At 46.6% G+C, this 19231-nt stretch overlaps 1 protein-coding gene and 1 long non-coding RNA gene across 2 annotated transcripts in view; both read right to left on the bottom strand.

The window, feature by feature from the left end:
* The window catches only part of CACNG3 (calcium voltage-gated channel auxiliary subunit gamma 3), an 85556-nt gene that overhangs the window by 39022 nt on the left and 27303 nt on the right, over positions 1–19231 (bottom strand). The window lies entirely within an intron of this gene.
* Positions 9189–18129, bottom strand: LOC119872178. The gene is made up of 3 exons (XR_005360795.1): positions 18059–18129; positions 11024–12588; positions 9189–10876 (listed from the first exon to the last, which is right to left on the bottom strand). It is a non-coding gene; the product is annotated as an uncharacterized LOC119872178 (long non-coding RNA).

Here is a 19231-nt window from a genome sequence, read left to right on the forward strand (position 1 = left end):
CCAGCTGCAAACGCACTGAGCTCTTCACTGCCCCAGGGCCTTAGCACATGCCATCCTGTCTGCCTGGAACACATCTCTATATTCTCACATGGCTGACTTCATCTTTCCACTCAGCTCAAATGTCACCTCTTCAGAGATGCCCTCCTTGCCATTCATGGTGGGACATGATCTGATTTACTCTTGAAGATCACTCTCCCTGCTTCGTGGAGAAATCATTACTCACACAGCATGTTCTTGCACTGTTTCTATGAGTCCCACCAGGCACCAGGCACCCCTGCGTGAAAGTACGTGAACTGTAATTCATCTGCTCACTCAACAGGCATTGTGTTAGGGAGTGTGCACAAAACCAAGACAAAGGAGTGATATGCTGGCTCACCAGGAGGTCAGAGCCTGAGCTAGAAGCTGATCTGGTCGTTTTCTTCTGCTGAAAATGTTTCATGGCCCAGAATTTCCAGTAAAGAGTGAAATTGCTCTGACAGGTATCAGGAAGCCCAGGCTTGAATCCCAGCTCTGATGCTTGCTGTGATGATCTTGGGCAAATTACCTAACCTCTCTGAGCCTCCCCCCTACCTGATGCTGCTGGTGTCGGGAGAAAAAGACATGAATTAGCACGGGAAAGTAGCTAGCCCATTAGGCACTAAATACTTGCTTGGTGCCCTCTTTTTCTACCCTACACGCTCCTTCGTTAGTCCTTTGACCTCTGCCTTAACTTTGTGTACGGTGGAGAGATGCAGAGCAGCAGTTAAACGTTTGCACTCCGAGCCTGACTCCACTGCTTCCTTAGCCGTGTGCCCTCAGGCAGGCTGCTTGACATCTCTGTGCCTTAGTTTCCACAGCTACAAAATGAGAATAAGGATTCATAGAGCTGTTATGAAGGTAAAGTGAGCTCACTCGGCAGAGGTGGGTCGGCCGGTGGCACATAGTCAATGCTTAAAAACGATGAGCTTTACCACTGATAATATTAACCAATTATGTGCTTACAATGGGCTCAGGGCTGGACAAGAAGATGTAAGAGTACAGACACAGCCCAGCCTACAAGGACAGCTTGTAGAGAGGATGGACGGAACGGAAAAATACCAGGCTACAGACTCGATCTTGCACAGGTGGTACAGAGGAGACAGCACATGAGGGGGAAACGAGTGTTGGGCCCCAGCCCTGGCAGCTACAGGCACTAGAAGAGCAGGTCTTCCGAGACAGCCACACCCAGCCGCCGAGCAACAAGAAATATCTGCACTTGCCCTTAGGGGCTTGAGCTGCTACCAGGATAAAATGGGGGGTGGTCCGGGGTGACCCGGCATCTAACCCCCAACACCTTTGCTGGCCTTCCTCCTGGGTCCCTGGCTCATCTGTTCATTCAAGCAGCATTTCCTGAGTGTCCACAAAGACAAAGGCTCTGTCCCATTGGCAGGAGTTGCAGATGCAAAGAAGAGTCCGCCAGCAAGTCAAGAGTTCAGGGCAGAGAGGAGGTAGATGCTTGGCAAGCTCATTGCCCTCTCGGGGCAGATGAGGCCCCAACACAGAGAGACCCTTCTATTGTAGGTCCAGCGCTGTGGGAGACAACACGCCTCTGCAACCCACTCCCACTTTCAGGAGATGGCACCAGCCCCAAGAAGTAGAGTCCTGAGTCAGAAAAGTGAAGGATGGACAGCCTGGGTGGCTCAGCAGTTTAAGCGCCTGCCTTCATCCCAGGACATGATCCTGAAATCCTGGGATCGAGTCCCACATCGGGCTCCCTACATGGGGCCTGCTTCTTCCTCTGCCTCTGTCTCTGCCTCTCTCTCTCTCTCTGTGTCTATCTTGAATAAATAAATAAAATCTTAAAAAAAAAAAAAGTGAAGGATGCCATGAACTCCCCCCCCCACCGCCGGGGGACAAGAGCCCCCTGCCTGTCACACCCCAGGCAGAATTTCTTCCCTGGCTGCCTGTGTCCTACAAGCATCTTGTTGTATGTGTTAAGGGGGCCTCTCGTGCTTCCAAGAGGTGCGCGGAATGGAGAAACACAGGACTTGGGTTGCTCTGTGCCTTCTCTGTTCCCTGGGTACCGTGACGGAGAGGGCGTGGGCACAGCTTCCAGCAGAGCCTAGTGTGTGACTTGGGAGTTGTCGCAGTTTGTGTTCTGAATACACAGATTCCGGAAGACTTGTATGCCAGGGGTTTATTGGGGTGGGCTCTTGGGAACAATCCCTGAGCGGTGGCGGAGTGAGAGGGAGAGCGGAATGGCCATGGGGTTGTTATGTGGACTCAGCAGTTCCATGGGGATTCTGGAAGGAGAAGGCATTTTAGAGTGTCCCGAATGAAGACCAGGAAGCAGGCCCCTGTATCCCCACCTTGACCAGCCGCTGGATGCGGGATGCCTCTGGGAAGGGTGTGTGACCTTGGACCAGGGCAGCTCCCTTAGGCATAGGGTAATTCTGGGACAGTGGCTCAGTTGCAAACGGGCTGGGTCAGCAGGTGCAATCCCAGCAGTGGGAGGAGGAGAGCTGAGGGGGAGCTCGTGCAGGTGCACCCTAGCATCTGCCACAAAGGTCAAACAGACTGGGGTGCCCAGCCTGACTCTGCCGCTTTCTAGCCGAGAGACCTTGGGTAAGTCAACCTCTGGGAGGCTCATTTTCCCCTTCTGTAAAGGAGAGATGAGGCCAGGAGGGCTTCCTAGGGCTGGGGTGAGGGCTGATGGGGGGCTGCAGGTGGAGTGTAGCACAGGGCTTGGCAGAGTTGGGAGAGGGCGTTATTATGCCTGAGATAGCACAGAGCACCACCCTTAAGTGAACTGGGGATTTGTGTGTGGTGGGGGCATGGAGTGGAGGGTGGTGTCCGGGAAAGCATCTCACAGCCAGGGACGGCTGAATTTTGAAGAAACTGGCCATATAAAGAAAGGTGTGGGGGTGGAGGAGGTACATGTGCAGAGTTAATAGTCCAGTGGTGGGAAAGAGTCGCGGACGAACAGGTGGTCACCAGCCCTTTGGGGTCAGCACCTGCCTCCCTTTGCCCCACACTCCCACAACATCGGAAACCAGGGTTTAGTACCTTTCTGCTTCTGAAACTGCCATTCGGACTTTTTGCCTTGCTCAGCATGGCAGCTGCATCAGCCAGAAGGGAGAAAGCGAAAGCCTAGAAGGAAGAATAGGAACCCCGAGCTTCCATGGGGCTAAATAAGCCCCAGTCAAATGCAAAGAAATCAAAGGGCAGTGAGCATAGTGACTCTGAGAAAAGCCCACTGGAGTGATAATCCCCACAACAGCAAAGACACAGCTGAACGGCACCAGGGCAGGCACCAAAGGAAATTTGCCTGGTTGGTTCCGTCAAAAGACTCCTTACTAACTGGACCTCAAAAATGTGCCACTGTTGCCTGGCGTCCAAAAGGAGACAGGTTGGCTCTGAGCCTCCTACTTTTTTTGGTTCAAATTGGTTCAAGGGCGCCTGGGTCACTCAGTCGATCAAGCGTCTGCCTTGGGCCCAGGTCATGATCTCAGGGTCCTGGGACGGAGCCCCGTGTCATGTTGTGCTCCCTGCTCGGCAGGAAGTTGGCTTCTCCTTTTCCCTCTTCCCTGCCCCACCCCGCCATTCATACTTGTGCTGTCTCTCAAGTAAGTAAGTAAACTCTTTTAAAAAATTCAAATTAGTTCAGACTCCGAGAGCCACACTCTGGATTCCCCAGAAAGGGTGTACCTGAGATGATAGGAGGAAAGTAATCAATTAGGCCCTAGTTGACTTAACAGACACTGGTCAGTCATCTTTGTATTTGCCGGGCACTGCTTAGTCACCAGGCCTTGGAGGTGATGACATTGGCTGAAAACTTTCCAAAAACAAAGTGTCCACTTTTAGAAGTCAGAGCTGGTGGTGACCAGACGGTGCGGGAGAGAGGCTGAGCAGATGCCCTTTCTTAAGCCAGGTGCCGGTGACAGGTGTGTTCAGTTTATGAAACTGCATTAAGTTGTATGCGTGGGATGCATTTCTCTGTGTTCATATTTCACTTTGGGTTTTTTTTTTTTAAAGTTTGACAATTTAAAAGCTCTAGTCCTAAAAGGATGATGGTACCCTTTTCCATGTGCAATTAGAAAAACGACTCTCCTTAACATATGTATATGAAAGTACAACACATTCTAATTTTTTCCGTGATGACTACTCTGGTCAGTTTTTGAAATATCAAATCTCATTTTTAAAAAGCTTTTCTCTCTCTCCACTCCCCCACGTGTTCTGGCCCAAAGCACATGCTTCATTTGTTCTGAATCCAGCCCTGATGGTAACTGAAGCCCACCAGGTCTCTGTCTTCCCCAAACTGAAATTCTCATGAAGGAAAGCAGCCATGCCGTAGGCAAATTAATGCAGAAACGAGTGGACTGCGGATAGCAATGAATGCCGTGGAGAAGAGCAAATGGGGCAACGGGGTACGGAGCTGGCAGGGGTGTGTGTGTGTGAGGAGTCAGAGAAGTTTCCCTGAGAAGTTCGCGTTCAAGTAGATTTCCTAAATGATAAGGCGACCTCCTCAAGAAGAGCTTTCTAGGCAGCAGGAATGCAAGGCTGAGGGACCCCAGAACTTGCTAGACTGTGAGAAAAGGGTTGGTTGTGGCTGGAGGAGATAAGGGAGAAACAATGGGAAGGTAGCTGGAGCTTGGAGCGGGGACAGAAGGGACAGAGCAGTACTTCACAGCCTCCTGGGCAGCCTTCAAAAACAACAGTGTCTGGGGGCGCCTGGGTGGCTCAGTGGGTTAAGCATCTGAATCTAGATTTTGGCTCAGGTCATGATCTCAGGGTCCTGGGACCGAGCCCCATGTCAGGCTCTATGTTCAGTGGGGAGTCTGCTTCTTTCCCTTTCGCCCTCCCTCTGGCCCTTCCCCTGCTTGCTCTCTCTCTCTCCAAAAACATAGGTAAATAAATCTTAAAAACACTAACCAGTGCCTGGAGCCACCCCCACCCAAAGTGGGATGCAGCCCAGGCACGAGTGTGTTTAAAAAGCTCCCAGGTGATTAAATGTGCAACCATGGGAGACAGCCCCTGGTGTGGAGCCTGGAAGCCCACACATGAGTTTCTTAAACTTTTATGTGCATCCCACTCACCAGAGGATCTTGTTAAAATGCAGATTCTGATTCAGTAGTTTGGGTTCGGGAGCTGCATTGCTAACGAGCTCCCAGGTGATGCTGACGCTCCTGGTCCAAGGACCACACTTTGAGTAGCAAGGTTTTGGGCTGTGATAAGGAGGCTTATTTTTAAAGAGTACAGGGAAGCCATTGGAGAATAGTAAGCAGGAGGATAGCATGACCTTCTGGATGTTTTCAAAAGATTACTCAGGCGACAATGCGGAAAATGGATTGGAGGGAGAAAAGAGTGGGCGCTGGAAGATAAGGGATAAAGGAATTGAGGGGGAAGGCTGAGTGACTTCTCTTGCTTTTCCAGTTGCCCAAGGTCCCAGGGGCTGTGGGCATTGGGAAAGTGTGAGAGAGATTACAAATTTACAGTGTCCAAGGCTTTCATCTATGTCATCTCACTAGATAGATACTCAGAACTATTCCATGAGGAATAACTCATGTAAGTAATGACTTTCAGACCCAGATCTATGCCCCCAGCAGAGCAGAAAGGAGGTGGAGGTCTAGGGAAGTGCAGAGAACCAGCAAAGTGTACAGTTGTTTTAAACCATAAGAAAATGATCATTGATGTCTCAACTCTTTTGTTGACAACTGATAGTGCTCTCTTGGGTGAAAGAGACACCAGGGTGAGTGAAGGAAGTATGATTTTTGTTTGGACAGCTGATCCTGCTGGATGAATAATAATCCCCCCAGTCCTACTCCCTGCCTTGGGCAATGCCTTCAAACCAATCCCCACAGTTCTGGAAAGAGTCATGAGCCAGGGAAGCAAAGGATGCCATGAAGACTGTGGGGGATGAAGGCTACACCTGCACAGAGCGGGTGGAGGTCTTCCCATGCACACACACTCTCTGTGACCATGTTGTGCTGGGCAGGGCCGGGGAGCACCACACTCCTCCCAACACTGCTAAAGAAGTGACTGGCTTGGCTTGTTCTGCCTCCAATGGTTTGGTAACATTCCAGGCTTAATCCCTCAACCTCCAGAGAAAAGATCCCAATTTGTCTGGAAACTCACTGATCCAGGAAAGAAAGAAAAGTGGATGTTTTTGCAAGACAAATAACTCGATGTTATCCAAACTTTGTAGTGTGTGGGACCCCTTTTTTTACTATAAAAGGATGGTCAGGGATCCCCAGGTAATTGAGTTATGATGCTTTTTTTTTTTTTTTTTTCTAGCAACCAGGGAGTACAAAACCAAGGTCCCAGATTGGGGTTCTGAAAGTCATATCCTCCCAGAGGACATATTTTAGTTGGCCCTTACTGCATTTTGGAAATCATAGCCAACATTTAAAAACTTCAGGGGTTCACACAAAAATCTAGAATTTTGGCTTTCTTCCAAAAAAATCAGAGGACCTGGCAACAAGGGACACACATTCCTATATCGGGTCATGTGATTTCTGGTTTGCCATCTTCCCCCTAACTGCTTCCCTCGTGATAACCCATCTGGCTCTGTAGGCACCTGATTTTGTGGCCATTGTCTCCAGATTCCAGAGTCCATCGCTTGCCCCATGAAGTCCCAGGTCCACAGGTTGGGAACAAAAGACTAACTCTTCATCTGGACTTAAAAGCAGTTTGGAAGCCACTCAGATCAAAGATCTTAGTCATAGCTCAAAAAAGGAGCCTACAAAGTGAGAAATAAATGTAGAAATAACCACAGCTTTCCACCCAGAGTTCTTTGATGCCAGTGGTCTCTGGTTCTCAAAGTGGATGAGTCGTGCACACAAGTACTTTCAGATTTTGATCTCTTTGAGCAAAAAGGACTGTAAGTCCCTCAAATAGCATGAGCAATGTTATCCTAAGAGGCATCATTCCACCCTCTGTGTGTGTGCAACCGACTTCATTAAAGCCTGATGGGCAGCAAATAGGTTCAGGGCATACTTCTCGCCCTCCTGTCCTTCCCCCCCCAAAAAAAGTTCATGAAAGGCAACATGGCCATACAAATCAAAAGACTCTAAGATATGGTTATCTTCAAGGAGAGAGAAGGCTGGGATGAACCATATGGTACTGGAGACATAACAATAAAGTCATGTAGCTTAATATCAGTATAGACAGGGAAATATAGGAATACTTCTAGATGTATCTATACACACGGGTTTGTATACACACATACACTTCCAAGCTCTGTATACTGGCAAGACCTGGAAGCTACAGCATGCTGGTATAGTGAGCATAACCAGTACCCGGATCTTGGTTTCCAATCAGGGAACCAAGGCTTCTTGGAGAAATGACTTCTTTCAGGGCTGGTGCAGGGAACACATAAGATGAACCTGGAGCTTCTAATAGGCCAGGAAACAAGAAAATGTTCAAGATATCAACCAATGGGGGTCTATCAAGAGGACATAAGAGCCAACCGAAAGAGCTCCCAGTGGCCAAAGCTGGGACCATCTGAGCAACAAGATAAATAGTGGAGTAATGGATTATAATCCAAAGTATGAAATAAATAGTGACCTTGGCCAGGCGATGAAGGTCGACTTGTCATCAGTGACAAGTTGTGTAGATGGCACACACGCTGGATACAACGTGATGAGAATGGACTTTTTGTGGTCTCACTCTCAAAATCCCACACCCTGTGATGTGATCATGAGAAAAACATACATGGAAGCAGACTGAGGGATACTCTACTGAATACCTGGTCCATACTTCTCAAAACCACCAAGGCCATCAAAAACAAGGAAAGTTTGAGAAACTGCCACGGCCTAAAGGAGCCGAAGGTGATGTGATGACTAAATGTAACTGGGTGTCCTGGATGGGATCCTGGAAGAAGAAAACGACATTAGGTAAAAACTAAGAAAATCAGAATAAAATGTGGTTTTAGTTAACAAGGTGTCAATATATTGGTTCATTAGTTGGAATAAATGTATCTTTTTTATTTTTAAAGATAGATTTATTTATTTATTTATTTATTTATTTATTTATTATTATAGACAAAGACAGAGAGAGAGAGAGAGAGAGAGAGAGAGGCAGAGATACAGGCAGAGGGAGAAGCAGGCTCCATACCAGGAGCCCGATGCGGGACTCGATCCTGGGACTCCAGGATCATGCCCTGGGCCAAAGGCAGGCGCCAAACCGCCAAGCCACCCAGGGATCCCCTCTTTTTTTAAAATAAAAAAGATCTTATTTATTTGAGAGGGATAGGGAGGGGCAGCGAATCTCAAGCAGATTCCCTGCTGAGCAGGGAGCCTGACACAGGCTCCATCCCATGACCCTCAGATCATGGCCTGAGCTGAAATCAAAAGCCAGCTGACTGAGCCACCCAGGTGCCCCACAAATGTATCCTAATGTAAGAGCTTAACACCAGGGGAAACTGAATGTACATATACAGGAACTCTCTGTACTATCTTGGCAGCTTTTCTATAAATTGAAAACTATGCTAAGTCGGAAGTTTATTTAAACATATGCTCATCTTTTGACTCAGTGCTCTCAGTTCCAGCAGTTCTATCATAATGAAAAAATTCTGAACATGCGCAAGAATTTATTTACAAAGATATATGTGTGTATGTATGGTTTTTAACTGGAAGCAAACTAAATACACAATAACAGACAACAAGCTGACTAAATTATGGTAGCTCATAAAATGGAATACTGTCTGGTCACTAAATGATGAAGTAAAACATTTGTTGATATAGAAAAGATGAACAGGATGCTTTAGCAAATAAAAATACATTCCAAAAAATCTATGTTATAATCTCATTCTGGTTAAAAATAAAGGATAGGTATGCAGAGTAGAAAACAAATATATTTACCTGATGGGGGTTGTATCTGCGGTAGGAGAATATGAGTTTAATTATTAGTTGTTACTTTCAAATTAATTCTTTTATTTCCTAAGTTTTTTAATAGTGAATAATACATGATTCTTATAGCAAAAAATACATAAAATACATATATGTGTATATTTATATACAAATATAATATGTATATGTTGATATATGTATTAAATACATGCACATATATATGTGTGTGTTGTTGTTTTTGAGAAAAGAAAACATAGCCTTCCAGGTCCAGGCCATGAACCCCCACTTGACCACTGTGACAAGCAGCTTTGCGGTAAAATTCGGTTTTTCCCTTTCTCAGGGCCAGTAGAAAAAACACAAGGAGATCCTTTTCAGTGCATGGGTTTTATTACAGAACACGTCTGGGAAACAGAACAAAATAGCTCACGTGGGTGGAGAGGTTCTAGAACCTTGCAAGGATCTGCCCATCGTCTCACCCTGTCATGTCTAGGCTCTTTTCTTGGACGATTCTCCTAGAGCTTTCCATCTGTTCAGGTTGCTGAGTCTGGGGGATTCTCCAAGCTGCCTGGCGTGCAGTAGGTTCTCAATAAACACTCTTGCTGAGTGAGCCAGTGAGTGAATGGATGGACGCGTGCATCTTCTGCTCCGCTTGCTCCGTGTCCTCTCTCGTTTACAGTTCTAAGTTGAGTGGATTTCTATTTTGGTTTTTGGAGGCCTTGCTTTCTGTAGCACAGCCGTCCTCCTTCCGGCTGCCCATTACAATTCTCTGAGCCGCTTCAAAACAAGCTGTTGCCTAGGACTCAGGGTTAAGGGGGTCTGGAGGAGGGGGTGGTATTGGTGCTTTGGAGCACTCCCTGGCTCATGCACTCCCTGTGCAGTGAGGACAGAGGCCTGCCCTGCCACCTGCACCGCCCAGCTCCAGTTCCTGTGTGAGGGGCCATTGCAGGTAAGGACCGTTTGCAGACCCAAATGACCAGCAGACTCTGTATGAACAATCAAGTCCTTTCTGGTCCAGAGCATTCACCTCCTTGGGACTTTTGTAACTCACATACACCCCAGGTAGCCCCTCCCTCCTCCCTTCCATGGATTCTAATAATCCTGGTTTTATAATAGAAAGCTAATTTCATTCTTCAGACACAGTAGTAGTTGTCATGCACACCAAGGAATGAGGAGGGTTAATACTTTAATATCATCACTTAAGAGAATGTGTGTGTGTGTATCTGTGTGTGTGTGTGTGTGTGTGTGTGTGTGAGAGAGAGAGAGAGAGAGAGAGAGAGGGAGGGAGGGAGAGAGAGAGACACATTCCAGGGGAGCCTGTAGTTCTTGAAACACCCACTGGGATGAGCACACATCCCCTGCAAGCTCAACCTCCCTTTCCAGAGAATAGTTCAGAAGTGTCTTCAGAGATAGCAGGAGTGTTGCCACCACCCCCTTGAGCTTCTCCTTTGCAGCTCTTATCTCAAAAGTAATTGATTAATTTTTTGTGCACAGCTGGGAGTCTGGTGAGGAAGAGGTTTAATTTTGTTTTCTGCAAGAGAAACAGTTGAGGTTGATCTGTGGTTCGGGGAAAGCTGCAAATTCAGGGGACAGATTTATAGGAGGAGACAAAGATGTAAAGTTGTAGAACCCTATCGGGGCAAGCTGGCCCAGCTGCTGGTGTGGGAAGGTAAGCCAGATCCGAGATGGAAGCCACCCCGAGGGTAGAGGGAGACAAGACCAGAAGTGAGGCCATTGAAAAGGAAAGACACACACACACACACACACACACACACACACACACACACACACGCTCCCATACTCTTCCCCCCCCCCCCCAGAGGAAAGACAGTCACAGATTGGTGGAGGATGGAAACACTCCTGACCTTGCCATCCAGAGGGCAGGCTTGAACTTGAATCTAAAGATCTGTAGGTCTTATTTTGGGGTGCTGTACCTCTTGCAAAATTCTCCTCCTCAGCTCCTCCAGTAGAGCTTGGTGTTTGGAGGTGATGACTCTGGTTAAATCCTGAAGCTGTCACTTATAGGGTGACCTGGGAGGTTACTTAACCTCTCCAAGCCTCAACTTCCTTACCTATAAAATGGGTTTAATCATAACAGTTACCTCTTAGAGTTGTTTTAAGGATTAAATGAACTATTGTATGAAACATGCTCAGAATAATACCCAGCCCAGAAACTGCTAAGTCACTCAATAAATGTCAGCTTTTAAAAAAATTCACACCTCAAAGGATCCCAGCAGCTTGGGTAGAAATCCCACTGTCTCTGGAGACTGAAATCTAGCTGCCATCAGTGCCAAGAGTAGCAAGTTGAGAAATTATTTGGGATTTTCCTGTCCCGGGAGGCAGGCTGGGTGGCTCGGCAATGGGGATCCTTGCTGAAGTGAGAATCCACGGTGGCAGTTGTGACACATCGTAGCCTCCAAGGAGCAATCTCCTGGGGCTCCAGTTCAGGCAGTGGCTTGGAGAAAGATGGTCTGGCCATTTGGACCCCAGGCAGCAACCTGAAGACTTAGAAGGGACCTAAGGAAAGAAACTGGACATCCCGCTGAACTGGCAGGTGAACTGCTAGGACCTGGCCCCTGGGGGGCACCCCTGAGAAACCATTCCTCAGCCCAGGGGGCGATGGCACACCTGTCCTCCACCGCTTGCATGTGAGGGCAGTTGCCATCTAGCACAGCTCCATCCTCAGTGCTTGGCATCCAGTGCACACTCATCTCTATTTCAATGAATGAATGAATGAATGAATGAATGAATGAATGAAACATTTTTCAAAGTCCTTTTATACCTAGTATCCCACTTAATTGTCATAAAAGCCCGATGAAATATGCAAGGCAAGAATCATTTTTTCTAATGTTGCCAGATAAACTGGCACACAACTCATAGTTGGCAAGATTCCAGGTCTCAGACCCCTCTCGTTCTTTCTGCCACAGCCTGCTGCTTCCAAAACATCATTCATTTGTTTGTTTTGCCAGGAGTTAAGGACAATATGGTTTTATCACCATCGTCTGCCTAGACTTTTTTGGAATGAATAAAGTCACTTGACCTCCCTGCCAAGCATCTCCTGGCTATGAAGACAATTATCCCCTCCAGTGCCCTGGAACCTGGACCTTCTGCCCAGCGGAGGAGACAGACTTCTCCCTTGGCCTGTGGGCAGCACTAATGAACAGCGGCTGGGAACCCCGCGGCTTTGGTACAGGCGGCTCTGCTGCCAGCAGGGGTGGTGTTGTGTCCCTTCACCCCGGCTAATTCAGGGGATTTCTCATTGCTAAGCCAAGGGGATTGCTGGCCCAGCTGCCTAGAGGCAAGATGTTCTGGTGTCTTCTTCCGATGCCCTATCTAAGCTAAGAGTTTGCAGATAAGCAAAAGGAGGCAATTTCACTACCTAGATTTGCCTTCCTGCTCCTGGACCTATGACAGGTGCACAGCACTGTTTGTGGGAAGCATGTATCTTTTCAGAAACAGCAAATTTTCTCCGAAGGGAGATAAGGCAAGCGCGGTTTTCTATGGAAACACATTGCTGCAGCTGAGGAGGGAGCCAGGGATCAGATGGTTGGGATAAGAGGCAAGAGGATTGGAACGCTCTTGACTCAAGGTTTTTGTTTTGTTTTGCTCTGCTTTTCCATGTATCCTGTTTCTAGTAGGGATCCCGGAATCAGATGTAAGGTCAGGGGGCGAAGAAGAACGTCTCCTCTTTAGATTCCCTTCGTGCTTTCCACCGGCACTCAGAACATCTGCTGGCTGATGCTGGGCAGGTAGATTTGCCTCTCTGGTCATCAGCTTTCTCAGGCTGAAATTTAAATGGAACCAGATGGGAGTTGGAGACTATTTCCCAACTGGTTATGGAGGGTATCACGAGAATCTTATTATCGATAATTGTGTAAGTTCTGAAATGGGCAAAGGAGGTACTCTTTTTTTAAAAAGATTTTATTTATTTATTCATGAGAGACACACAGAGAGAGAGGCAGAGATATAGGCAGAGGGAGAATCAGGCTCCCCATGAGGAGCCTGACTTGGGCAGGATTCGATCCCAAGACCCCCAGATCACAACCTGAGCCAAAGGCAGATGCTCAACCACTGAGCCACCCAGGTGCCCAAGGAAGTATTCTTATCTTTACAAATTAGGGCAGTCTCTGTTCTCAGTTGCATTCTGATATACTTGTTTCAGTGGGGTGGGATAGGAAAGTGGAGTAAATCACCCTACTGTCACCCATTTTGCAGATGAGAAAACCGATGACCCCTGAGAGTTTCACAGTCTCTTGTTCAAGGATTCACGGCTACCAGGTATAGAGGGGGATTCAGATGCTGGCAGAGAGGCTACAAAGTCTATGCTCCTATCCGGCTCAGTAGAGTGACAAGAGAACCTGTGGCTGAATGAGAGAGCTGGGGACCCTAAGATCATTTAATCTTCTCATTCTGTCAAGAAGGAAGGAAGTGCCCCCCAAAGCGCACGATTTATGCCAGGACACAGAGTAAGATGGGCCAGAGCTCAGCTGAGAGCTAAGATTCTGGCTCTACTAACAGTGAAGACTTCACATATCTTCTCAACAGCTCCAGAATCTTTAAATTCAAGGGGCAGGGGCACCTGGTGGCTCAGGTGGTTAAGCGTCTGACTCTTGGTTTCAGCTCAGGTCATGATCTCAGGGTCCTGAGATCAAGCCCCAAGTCAGGCTCTGGGCTCAGCGAGGAGTCTGCTTGAGATTCCCTGTCTCCCTCTCCCTCCATCCCTGCTCCCGCTCATGTGCACACACTCTCTCTCTCTCAAATAAAAAAAAAATCTTTAAAAAATATATAAATAAATAAGCCCAAGGGACAAGTACTTCTTGGCTTGGATGAGAACCCATGTTCAGAGTGGCCAACCTCAGAAAAACCAGGTCTACACCATCATTCAATGTTTTCGAGAACCAGATGTTCAGCATGGAATAAACTTGATATCCAAACCATGGAACTAATGTTTCACTTTCTCCCTGCCAGCTTTCCGGTTTTCTATTCAAACACCCTGGTTTGGTTTCCTCTCCAACACATGGGAGTCACGTCTTCTCTGTCCCTCCCCATTGCCCATCCTGTCTCGGGAGTTTAGGCTCTTTTCCCTAATCCATTTCATTTTTTTAGGGTTATTATTTGGTTCATTCTGGCTTAGACTGTACCCAAATTTCTTAGGACTGACTCAAAGGAAAAAGCATTTTGTTAAAATAGCTGCATTGCTTTTAAACAATTTGTCCTCCTACTCACTTTTTCTTTTTGGAAGACAGAAACTGAATATAGATTTGTGGGAGAGAGATACAGAGGGAACCAGAGAAGAGGGACAGAGAAGAGAGCCTGGGGAATGGGGATGGGGGAGAGATGAAGAGGGGAGGGCAGGACATAGAGGAATACCAGTTTGGAGGATGATGACAGGAAATCAGCCTGGATTTCTTTTCCACTTCTGGTTGTGTACAAGCTCTGACCCCAAACTAGGCCTTGGTCTATGTCTGAAAGGAATCAGTGCCCAGCTCCCTACTGATCCATTGCCCCTAAACAGGTAGTTTCATTAACAAAGGGAAGGGAGGTCTCTCTGAGGTCCCCTAAAGGGGTTTGGGGAAGCTGGTGGCCAGAACACAGAGGAAGCAGGCACAGGCTGTACTCTGCAGGGGGGCTCCTGCTGACTCTGTTTCCCCATTCATGACTCCCAATGAGGAGTGATTGAAAAATTGAGCTGCTTGGCACAGCGGGAGGACAGTTCATACATATTCAAATTCCTCCCTTCCAGCACTAAACTTAGCTGCCACCTTGCTCATCCTGAATGCCTTCCACCTCCGCGTACCCGGTTAACCGCTCCACCTGTGCCCAGGAGCCTGTCTCGTCTGTCTGTCGCCCCCTTACCTCGTCAATAACCGTGATATTAACAGCTAACACTTAGATTGGCTTTACTGGGTGCCCCTGTTCAGTGCGTGTTACATGTGCCCATCCACTGAATCCTTATCGCAATCATACGAGGCTGGCGCTATTATTGCCCATTCCCTTTTGTTGAATAGATGATGAAACTGAGGCACAGAGAGATTAAGCAACTTGTCCTAGGCCACACAGACAGTAAATGGTGGAAGCAGGTCTCGAACCCAGAAATGTCTGTCCCTCCCCCAATGGCATGCTTCTGACCATTAAGCCATAAATAACTCAACACCTGGCTTTCACCAACACCATTTTTTAAAGAAGAATACTGAAATGGCCTTTCATTCAGGCCCAGGTTCTCATAAGGCCCTTTATCCTCTTCTCCTACAGGATACTGCTTTTACCCCTCACTTGATTATTTAAGCCTCATGGTCTGTACTCAGTTGATAAGATAAAATAGCTGCTCTTGAACATTTGCTGGAGAGCGAGGTCTTCAAGTGCATTGTCACAAGGTGGTTACGGGAAGTACAGAAGTGCGGTTGAGAGGAGAGTATTTGGCAAAGGTTTCAGGATATGCAGACCACCCACCTCCCAAGTGTTCTGAATATCCCTCTGGATCAAGCCGGACTAATGCTGGATGACACACAGTGTTAACATCAACAACAAAAACACCAGAGTCATTGGGTGGTAAACGCCTACCAAAATTTTGCTAAGTGCTTTATCAATTATTATCTCATTTAATTTCCATCACGACCCTGTAAGGGAGTTATTATTATTTTGCCCACTTACAGACAAAGGACCCATCTACCAGGAAAGTGAAGCCATGCACCCAGGGTCACACAGCTAGTTAATGGCAGAGCCAGGACTTGAACTCATGCTTCTGTCATGCTCCTAAGCACTAAGCACTGTGGCTTTGGGGGTTTTGCCTTCAGCCCACATTGAGGTTTTGCCATTAGCCCATGTTTTGTTATATGAAACATCATCCTCTTAGGAAGGAAGACATTCTTATCTGATCTTGGTACCAAGGAGAGTGGTATGTGTCTATGTTCTAAAAGTTATTTATTGTAGCAACTATTTATTAAGTAAGTGGCCAGTGCTATGAAAGCACTTGATCTATGATATTTCATTTTACTCTCAAAATAACATCATGGCTACAATTACTATCCCCATTTTACTGAAGAAACACAAACTCCAAGAGATGAAGCAATTTGCCCGGGGACAAACCACAGAGCCTATGAGCCAGGTCAGCTTGATTGCAGGTCGGCTAAGCTACTGGGTTTCCCATATTCTGAGCACTGTGGGCTTGCAATTCACCAGGCTTCCCCTAGTCAAGGGGCTGAGAGGAAGCTTGGTTCACAGGCAGCTTTATAAACCACCCTGAGCAAGAATGTAGTTCGTCGTGAGGTGCATTCTACTCTCATTCTTGGCTCTGTCCTGTTCCCTTTTTTTTGTTTCTTAGTCCAATTTTAAACATTGGACCTATCTTTTCTTATTTTTGTGTACCTCAAAACCCCCTTAAATCCTTTCTGGAACAAGATGGTTACCATTCAACAAATACATTAAATATTACTCTTGAATCTCAGTAAAGCTTCTGACACATAGTAGGTCTACATTCCATCTATGGTGATTTTTGTCCTAACCTCACTCCTGACTTGCTAGATTCTAAGCCTCTCTGACCTCCCCAGGACTAGACTTCTGGTCATTCTTCATCATTGCCCCAAATCTTTCTCTGTGATGGAGCTTTCTCTGCTAATAAATAATAGCCAACATTAGTGAATGCTTCCCATATACTTGACACTGTTCTAAGGCATTTTCAATACTTAACTCACCTAGCCCCTACAGCAGTCCCATTAGGTAGTCATTAGTCCCATCTTACAGACAAGGAAGCTGAAGTATAGAAGAATTAAGTAACTTGAATATGTCCTACAGTTTATAGGCAGTGGAATCAGGACTGCAAAACCAGGTGGTCTGGCTCCACGGAATGAATCCTTACCCACTCTGCTAAGCTACCAGCAGCAACCAGGGCAATGGGGCAGCCTTCTTGGACAAAGCCAGGAGTGTCTCTGACAGTGAGCTCTGCAGGTAGCTAGAAGGGAGACAGGGACCCAGGCATGAAGGGCTCCCTGTGAGTGGGTGGCCACCTATTGTGTTGATGGCTCAGGCCCACAGGCTCATCAAAACCCTCTGAAATGCAAGGCTCCCACTCTTGTCAAATTGAACCGGCTTTGCAGATTTCAGTTTCAATCCTGCCAACTTGAAAGTTTTAGCATTTCAGCTGTTTCAGAATTATAAAAGCCTACAAATGCTAAGGTGCTTTTTTTAGAGTTTAAAAAAAAATGTGTCTTTTCCCCACCATCACATAACAATCTGAAGGGATTTTTTTGCAGATTCTTGCCAAGTGTGTATTTTTAAAGATTGCATTTGGCCAAGGACCAGAAGTGGAAAATCTGAGAGGAACGTTGAGGAAGTTCTAAGGCATATTCATAGAGGAGAGGGGGAAGCTCTTTCCTCTCTGTAGACCCCTGGGTCTGCTGGGGTGGATGTTTATTTCAGCTTTCTTGCTACCTTTGGTGAGCAGTGAGTGTGTTTCTTTAAAATACTGACACCTCAGCTGGTTGGGTGGCCCAGAGGACATTTGGAGCACAGCCCTGGTCAGGGAGGACCACCATCACTGCATGAAAAGCTCCCAGCTCAGCAACTGTCACCAGGAGCCAGATGGCCCCTCAGTGGACAAAGTTACTAGACCCTATTGGATCAGGTGCCAGCTCAACTCTCACTAATTAGGTGTCTCGTGTGTCTGTGCACGCGTGCGCGCGTGTGTTTATGTGTCACAGACTCTTCCCCAGTGTGAATCAGCTCAATCATCATTTTGCAGTGTTTCAGATTCAGATTGCAAACATCCACCAACAAATAGGAGGCTTGCTTTCTAACGAGCTGGAGATGTGTGGAAAATAGAATCACTCACAGTAGTAGTGAGCCACAGATGTTCCATGGAGACAGCCGGCTGTGCCAAGCACAGACGGTACGTATGACCACGAGACAGGATGCAGAATCTTGCCATGAAAGTGTTGCCCACAGAGCCCAAAAGATGAAGGGATGAAGGACAGGCAGAAATGGAATCTGGTTTCTTCTTTCCAGAGGCCTGGCCTTTGGCATAGCTGCCCGACACTCCATTTGAGAGTAGTCCAAAAAGCTGAATGTTTAAATAGGAATAATTGCCATGAAGGCCTTCACTACTCAAGTAAGGTGAAGAAATGCTTTTAAGGAATTAAAATGGCCTGTATTTACATTCCAGCCCCAATACTTGACTAATTGAATGCCTTTAACAAGTCACTTAATCTTTTAGGATCTTGGTTCTCTTATCTGTAGAAGGGGATAATAATAGGATTTACCTGTTGGATTTTGTGGGGATTAAATGAGAGAACAAGGGTCTTAGCATCATGATTACTCACAGCAAAAGTTCAATAAACAATAGCTATCACCACATCACCATCCTCATTCCCATCATCATTGTTAGCATCATCACCATCATCGTCATCACCACAATCATCACCATCATCACAATCACCACCACCACCACCACCACCATCATTTCTAGCTCTGCAAACTTAGCAAGTTTGACTGATCCATCAAGTTTCACTTTTCTCCTCTGTACAATGAGAATGACTATGTCTACTTCGCAGAGTTGAGTTAATGTTTATTAACTTCCAGCACAGTGCCCAGCACACAGACTCTCAGTAAATGTGAATTCAGTTTTCTTCTCCATATTACCCTCAACTTTACTTTAAAACATCAGTGAAGTTAATTATTGAGAATCAATATTTGCAGTTTGATACAGGTTCTCTCAGGGCCTGTGAGACAAGAGGCATGGACATTGACCTGTACTCAAGGAGGTGATCCTCTAATAGGAAAGGCAAGACCCTGAGTAGGATGGTTATGCTTCCAGGAAGACCAGAAAGTTAGAGAGTCTCAGGGCATATGCCCAAGGATGACAAAGTGGTTTCTAATCAGGTCATTCTGAGTCCAGAGTCTACATTTTTAACCATGACTATCTATCTGTTGGCTGTCAGGAGAGAATGGGGAGATGTGAAACCAACGGTTTCTATTTTTCTTAATTGCTTCAGAAAAAGAAAGAGAGAGGGAGAGAAAAGACAGCTGGCTTCTGTGTTGTGAGTAGAGGCAAGCAAACCTAGTGTCCGGGGAGCTCACTCAGTTTCCTCTGAATAAGGAAGGCCTTATCTGGAGGTAAAGATCAGTTCAAACTCCTGATAGTGGAGCATTCTTCCTTCACAGTAAGAGGCAGGGCTTGGTCCCTGCCATGGTTCAAGGTGAACATTGATGTTTGTATCACTTTGGGGCTCTGATGAAACAGTGCCGCAATGGAATCCTTGGAAGAAATCCCACACAGTGATTAAGAGCCCAGGTTTGCAGCCATGGAGAATGGGAATCATATCTCAGCTCTGCTACCTACTGGATGTGTGGCCGTGAGTAAGTGACTTAAACTTCCTAAGACTCAATTTTCATTTCTATAAAGTGAGGATGATAATTAATAGGATCTATCTCTT

The sequence above is a fragment of the Canis lupus genome, chromosome 6 (genome assembly GCF_011100685.1).
Source record: "Canis lupus familiaris isolate Mischka breed German Shepherd chromosome 6, alternate assembly UU_Cfam_GSD_1.0, whole genome shotgun sequence".
Lineage (NCBI taxonomy): Eukaryota > Metazoa > Chordata > Mammalia > Carnivora > Canidae > Canis > Canis lupus.